The sequence below is a fragment of the Misgurnus anguillicaudatus genome, chromosome 10 (assembly GCF_027580225.2).
Source record: "Misgurnus anguillicaudatus chromosome 10, ASM2758022v2, whole genome shotgun sequence".
Classification (NCBI taxonomy): Eukaryota; Metazoa; Chordata; class Actinopteri; order Cypriniformes; family Cobitidae; genus Misgurnus; species Misgurnus anguillicaudatus.
The window spans coordinates 9,243,673-9,250,751 of NC_073346.2; positions in this window are offsets into that span (position 1 = coordinate 9,243,673).

The window sequence follows — 7,079 nt, forward strand, 5'->3', positions numbered from 1 at the left end:
TATCTCCATAACAAAATGCGAGATGACCAGACATGGACTCATGGACATTTTTATGATTTATTAATATATTGCTGTCTTTGATGCCGTTAGCCTGGACTCTGCAGTGTACATTGGGAGTTTATAAAATTTTCGCTTAAATGTGTGATTTGAATAAATAGTGCTCATAAAAATCTGTTTAAATAATTTCCTCTAATGAAATGAGTTGAGGCTTGCACCCAGAAACAATATTCCTTACGTCATGACGTCAAGATGGAGCATCCAACCCACTCTGAAACCGCACTTAATTGCAATGAAAAAGCAAACCAAGCCAAAGTAAAGCGAGCCGAGCCGTGTGGTACCACACTATGAAAAAGCGCCAATACATTTTTACCTGTACCTAATGGTACATATTAAGCTCATTTTAAAGGGTACTTCCCCAGTAACAGCTGGGGTACATATTTTGACCATTTTCTTACAGCGTATCTGGGATATCCATTTGCACGACAATACAATTCAGCACTACAGATTTAAGTATATAATAAACAAAAAGTAGATAATGTTGAATTCTAGGTAATTTTTACATTAAAACATGCATTATTAATTACGTAAGAGTAATTGACAACGGGGCGTTTAAATAAAATAATGCACACTCAAGGTGGTATGCCATTACATCGTGGGTGTGCATTATTTTCTTATAATCCAAAGGACGGAGTCAATTATTGCTCTTATACCACGGTTTCCACAGACATTGCTCTGGTGCCTATTTTTAACACAATTGACAAGTCAGGTGTGCAGTTATCAAAAAATAATCAACACCTATGGAAAATTTCTCAGCCAATCAGAATACAGCATTCAACAGACCCATGGTATAATGTACATTAAAACATAAGGTCTGGTATTTAGTACACTCTAAGAAAGGTGTTATCCTATTTAACACATTATTTGTCATTTCGTGTTGATTCAAGTTCACAGAGAGGTATTGTCCTTAACTAGCCACAAGCTGGGTTATTTTAACACATTCATTTTAAGAGTGTAAGTGTGATCGGATTTAACTGTAAAAGTAAAGTACTTTCCAAAAAACACTTAAAATACACTAAGCCAATAATTTGCTGGGCTTCTCCGGGCATAACCCATTGCATTATTGAATACTTCACAGAGATGGATGGAGATGAATGAATTTGAGAGTGTTTGTACATTTTTTGCTGCCGTTGGGAAGACTGCGTCTCCAGGTTTGTACTGACCTGGTGAAATCCAACCTACGTTTTATTGATCGTGTGGCTCCCAATAAAACATTCATTCTTCATGTCTTCACAGACATTTCATTTAAAGTGCAGTCTGCTGTCTTTACAGCAGGTGTAGAACTAAAGATGGAGACATCATTTATTTTTCCTGTATTTGTACTCATTTCTTATGTACTAATTATTGTGTAATATAAACAGTTTATATTATAAGTGTACTGAATATACTGTACTTGCAATTAATTAATCATTTTTAATATGTTTTAATAATATAAAAATGATTATTAGCAGCCTAGACATGGAGGTAATTTGTTTACTAAGCAAAAGCAAACATATAATGCCCCATCCTGAGCTAGAAATACAGCACCACAAATTTGAGAGACCACATCAGCTCTAATGAATTCAGTGTATGTTTACCGTCTTCATGTTCCAAATAAATAAATGTCAGTTGTTTCATTACATCATCCATTTCCTCTGCTCTGTTACAAGAATGATGTAATGCTCAAGGTTGCCTCAGGACAATTCCCTCCAGCTTTGTTGTCGTATCTGGGACATTCAGGTACAGTAGATGCACAATTTCTTTGTCCTTCATCGACACAAACCAAAGAATCTTAACAAAAATGATCTAATTTCTATTAAGTGCCATTCAAGATCTAATAAACAGGTTCAAGGGTCACAGAAGATGGCGCCGATGTTCATGGCATGCCGTCGGTCTTGGAGGCTAGTACTTGTATTGTTTGTTATTTGTTGTTCTATTTTGGAAGAAACACGGTCGGCAGTATTAATATACGACAGGTCAACTATCCTAAGTTTGCAGATCAGGTCAAACAATCTGCTGGGAAATGGCTCAAATGGCTCATATTACCCCCCTCCCCCGCTCCTATCATCGATACCTGGTTTCTTACGGCGGTGGCCGTGTTCGTTACCGGTGAAGAGACAGAAGAGGAAACGCGGAAAACGGGGTGGCTATGCTGTAAGGCTAAAGTCCTACCTGGCTGTGCGGTCTGGTGCGTGGCCTTCAGATCGTCGGGAGAGGTTTTTGGCCAGAAACTATTCTGTTCGCTGGCGTTCTCTGGATTTATTATACGAGTGGAGTGATTCCCAGGTTCCAGCGACGATAACCTCTGGAGTTCATGGGTCTCCACGTATTTACCATCGAGGAGTGTGCCTCAGCCATCTTCGTACTTTTCCTCGGGCGCAGCAGTCGGAGGAGCAGATGGATAACTCCGTTCGATTAAGGTTGGGTCTGTTAAATTCAAGATCGGTAGTAAATAAGACTTTTATACTAAATGACTTTTTTATTGCGCGTGAGTTGGATTGTTTATTTATCACGGAAACTTGGCTTACTGCCAATGACTCAAGCCCTCTTGCTGAACTTTTACCTACAAATTGTTTATGTTTAAACTCACCTCGCTTAACCGGCAGGGGTGGCGGATTACTTTCTATTTTTAAAGACAAATTCGCTTATCATCAAATAGCGGAATATAACTACAGAAGTTTTGAGCTACAGTTATTCACACTTGAACTGAAAAACCCTCTGTTGATTGCCGTGTTATATCGCCCTCCTAAATATAATGCAGACTTCCTAAATGAGTTTTCAGATTTGTTGGGTGAACTGCTACCAAAATACGATAAACTGTTAATTCTTGGAGACTTTAATATACATGTGTGTTGTACTGTAGACTCTTTAGCAAAAGAGGTTTTGATGTTGATAAATGCTTTCGATCTTGATCAACATATAAATGTACCTACCCATCAAGGTGGACACACTCTCGATCTTGTGCTATCACATGGGATTTCTCTTTATGACCTGGAGGTAGTGGATAACGGGTTTTCTGATCATAAATGTGTTATGTTTTCTATTCCTTCGCCGCCAAACTCTGTCATTTTTAAAAGACAGGTTCGTAAATCACGATTGATAAACTCTACTACAAGTACAGTCTTCTCATCAGCCTTCTGTGATATTATGCAAGTTGTGGATATAAATCAGTATGAATTAAGTGCAGGGGAGCTTTTGTCAGAGTTCAATTCTACGTGTGTGAATGTTTTAAACACAGTTGCTCCAGTAAAGGTTTTAAAATCAAATGTAAGGGCCGAGCCGTGGATTGATGACAATGTTCGCTCCTTGAGGCAGCTCTGCAGAAGAGCAGAGCGTAGATGGAAGAAAGATAAACTTCATGTGTCTTTAGAAATATTAAGGGAGTCACTGTTAAAATATCAAAAGGCATTGAGAGCAGCAAGATCCAGCTATTTTACAAAACTTATTTCAAATAACTACCATAGACCAAGAACTCTTTTTACGGCTTTTAACTCTATTATAAATCCACCCAGTTATGAGCATCCTGCAGTATCAAAAGCTCTGTGTAACGACTTTCTTACATTTTTTGTCAATAAGATTAGTGACATTAGATCGGGTATTTTCTGTCTTTCTATTGACCCTTCTATCTCTATAGCTTGTGTGACAGAATTCAAGAAGTTTGAACCTATTTCGCTCTCTCATCTACAAGAAATAGTAGGTCAGCTAAAGTCGTCAGGTTCCATTATGGATGCCATTCCCTCATTTCTTTTAAAACAAGTATTTGATGCGGTGGGACCTTATCTTTTAAATATAATAAATCGATGTCTGGAAACCTGTACAGTACCAGAAGAGCTGAAACATGCAATAGTGCGGCCACTTCTAAAGAAACCAAATTTAGACTTAAATGTTTTGGCAAACTTTAGACCTGTTTCAAATTTACCTTTTATTTCAAAGATTTTAGAGAAAACAGTGTTGCAACAACTGCAGAGTTTTTTGGATAAAAATAAGGTTTTTGAGATTTTTCAATCAGGTTTTAAAAAGTATCATTCGACAGAGACTGCACTCCTGAAGGTCCTAAATGATGTTTTAATATCTGTTGACTCTGGGGTTAGTACCATACTTGTACTGCTTGATTTGAGTGCGGCGTTCGATACAATAGACCATTCTATCCTTCTTGCCCGCTTAGAGCATTGTGCGGGTATTAAAGGTGCTGCACTAGAATGGTTTAAATCTTATTTGTCAAATAGGAAGTTTACTGTTAACATTGGGGAATATTCGTCAGAGGCGTCCGCTCTAACATGTGGTGTTCCTCAGGGATCTATTTTAGCTCCTATCCTCTTTACATTATATATGCTCCCATTAGGATCCATTTTTAGGAAACATGGGTTGTCATTTCATTGCTATGCAGATGACACCCAAGTTTATTTACCCCTTAAACCTAATACTGATGGCTTGGAAACACTTAGGGTTTGCTTATCTGAAGTGAAAGACTGGTTATCATTAAACTTCCTGAATTTTAATGAAAATAAAACTGAAACAATAGTTTTTGGTGCTATAAACTCCCCTAATCAAATAACATTAGGTAATTTAACTATACCTGCAAAGCCTTGGGTCAAGAACCTGGGCTTTGTTTTTGATGATGGCTTAAAATTTAATAAGCAAATAAACACAGTGGTTAAATCATGTTTCTTCCAGTTACGTCTTTTAGCTAAAGTTAAACCTGTTTTATCTTTTAATAATTTTGAAAGATTAATTCACGCATTTTTAACATCAAGACTTGATTATTGTAACTCACTGTATTTTGGGATAAGTCAAACAGCATTCTCCCGATTACAGACTGTACAAAATGCGGCGGCAAGACTTCTGACAGGAACAAAAAAACGAGACCATATTACTCCTGTACTACGCTCTCTGCACTGGTTACCTGTACGGTACCGGGTTGATTTTAAAATTCTTCTCTTAGTATTTAAATCTCTTAATGGTATGGCCCCTCCTTATCTCTCCGATTTGTTGACTGAACACTATCCAGTCATGTCTCTTCGGTCAGCAAATCAGAGACTGCTACGTATTCCGAAAACAAAACTGAAAAATAAGGGAGATCGTGCTTTCTCGATAGCTGCCCCCAGACTGTGGAATGCGTTGCCTGTTAGTATCCGCTTTTCTCCTTCCATATCGGTTTTTAAGGTTAGGTTGAAAACTCACCGTTTTGGATTAGCATATGGTTCAGGATGAAATATGTTGTATATTTATCTTGTGTTTGTATGGTGTTTTACAGTTGTGATTCTTTTTTTTAATCTATTATGTATAATTTTTTTAGAGTTTTTATTGATGTGAAGCACACTGGTCAACTAGTGTTGTATGTAGTAGTGCTATACAAATAAAGTGACATTGACATTGACATTGACATTGACATAAATAAACTGTTAGTAATTTCATATGCGGACATCAGAGGCATAAGTGAATGACTGCCGATTCAAATCAGGGCTTGTTACACACATTTACATTCATTCAGTTCTACTGGATGAGTAGGACTGTGTGATCTGAATGTATCCTGAAGATAAACTAGCACTGTCAATCACAGCATAGGAGTGTGACAGCTGTTTTAGACACTGTGAATGAGTTAGATTTTGTAATGAATGCATCAGATTATTAGTATCACCTTTCTTTGTGCATTACACACCGATGAAAAAGTATTCTAAGAAAAAAGTCACCTTTATGAGCACTGAAATTGCAGTTTTGTTTTATCCCGTGTATTAAAACAATAAGACCTATTTTCTGTATTGTCAAAGTTTTGTATAATTAAATGTAACAGCCAAATAAACTAAGTACCAATATGTACATCTGAAGTACAAATAAACTTTTTATGTGCAGAAGTACTTTTTGAAAGGGTGCTGCCCCAGTGTCATCTACGGACAATTTTTCGACAATTTTTTTCTGACGGTGTAGTTATTGATAGCTGAATGCGGTTCATAAACCCTAAAATTAAAAACCCACAACCATCACCAAACGAAATAGCAAAAAAGACAGTTTAATCAGGTTTTCCAAAACAATCCCTTTGTAAACCATTGTTTGACAAATAGCTGGTCCCGCTGGGCCAATACATGCCATTGGTTAAGCCAAACAAGGTGAAGGGTGCAATGTTTTGATAGCACAAACAAAAATTCATTTAGCATATTTTTGAACCAAGAACACTTTTTCATTCACAATGAAAAAGCGCTTGTAGGCTCATATTGTAATTTGTATCATAACAAACAACATTGCTCCCTGTAGCACACACTTCTTATCTGGTGATTTACTTTGCCTTGTACCAGAGCTCACTGCACCAGCATCCATAAATGAACGAAAGAGAGAAAGAAAGAGAGAACAGAGACGGTAAGAATGAAAGGAAAATAGAGTGAGTGTAAGAGAGAGAAAGAAGTCTTAATGAATAAAACAGCAGCTGTATCTCATAGAGTCTCAGTGTAAGTTTACTCTGCATCTTGAATCACTTCCTCAGTCAGGTTCAGGACGCGTGTGCACTCCAGATCTCAGTCCTGCATCAGATGTGACCCGAATGCTGTGGGGATAAAGTTGCTCGGTGAAGGCAGACATATGCATACATAGCAGTAGCGAGGCCAGAAATTTTAAACTGAGTGAAATAGGATGGACCTCAATGCCTACTCTCAAATTACATAATATAGTAGTGGTTAAATGGACTACAATAAGTTTTGAGTCATGGTCGAATAATTTTCAGATCAGCAAAAATGGGCGTGGGAAAAAACAAATCAAGAAATGATAAGCATACAAAAATAGAAAATGACAAAAGTTACAAATAAAATAAAGGTTTTTTTTGATGGTACTGCCACTTAATAAGAATGGAATAAGCACTGATCCATATAGTGACACACATCTGATTTCTTAACTGTTTGCGTTCACTTTAAGACATATGTCACAAGTGACTTTTAGGGCGGAACTAAAGATGTGAGAGAAAGTTCCGCCCGGACCGAAGTGTGCAAACACCCGTCACTTCCGGTAATCCCGGGCCACCAAATCAGTGCAAATGGGGAATAGGTGGAGGCGATGAC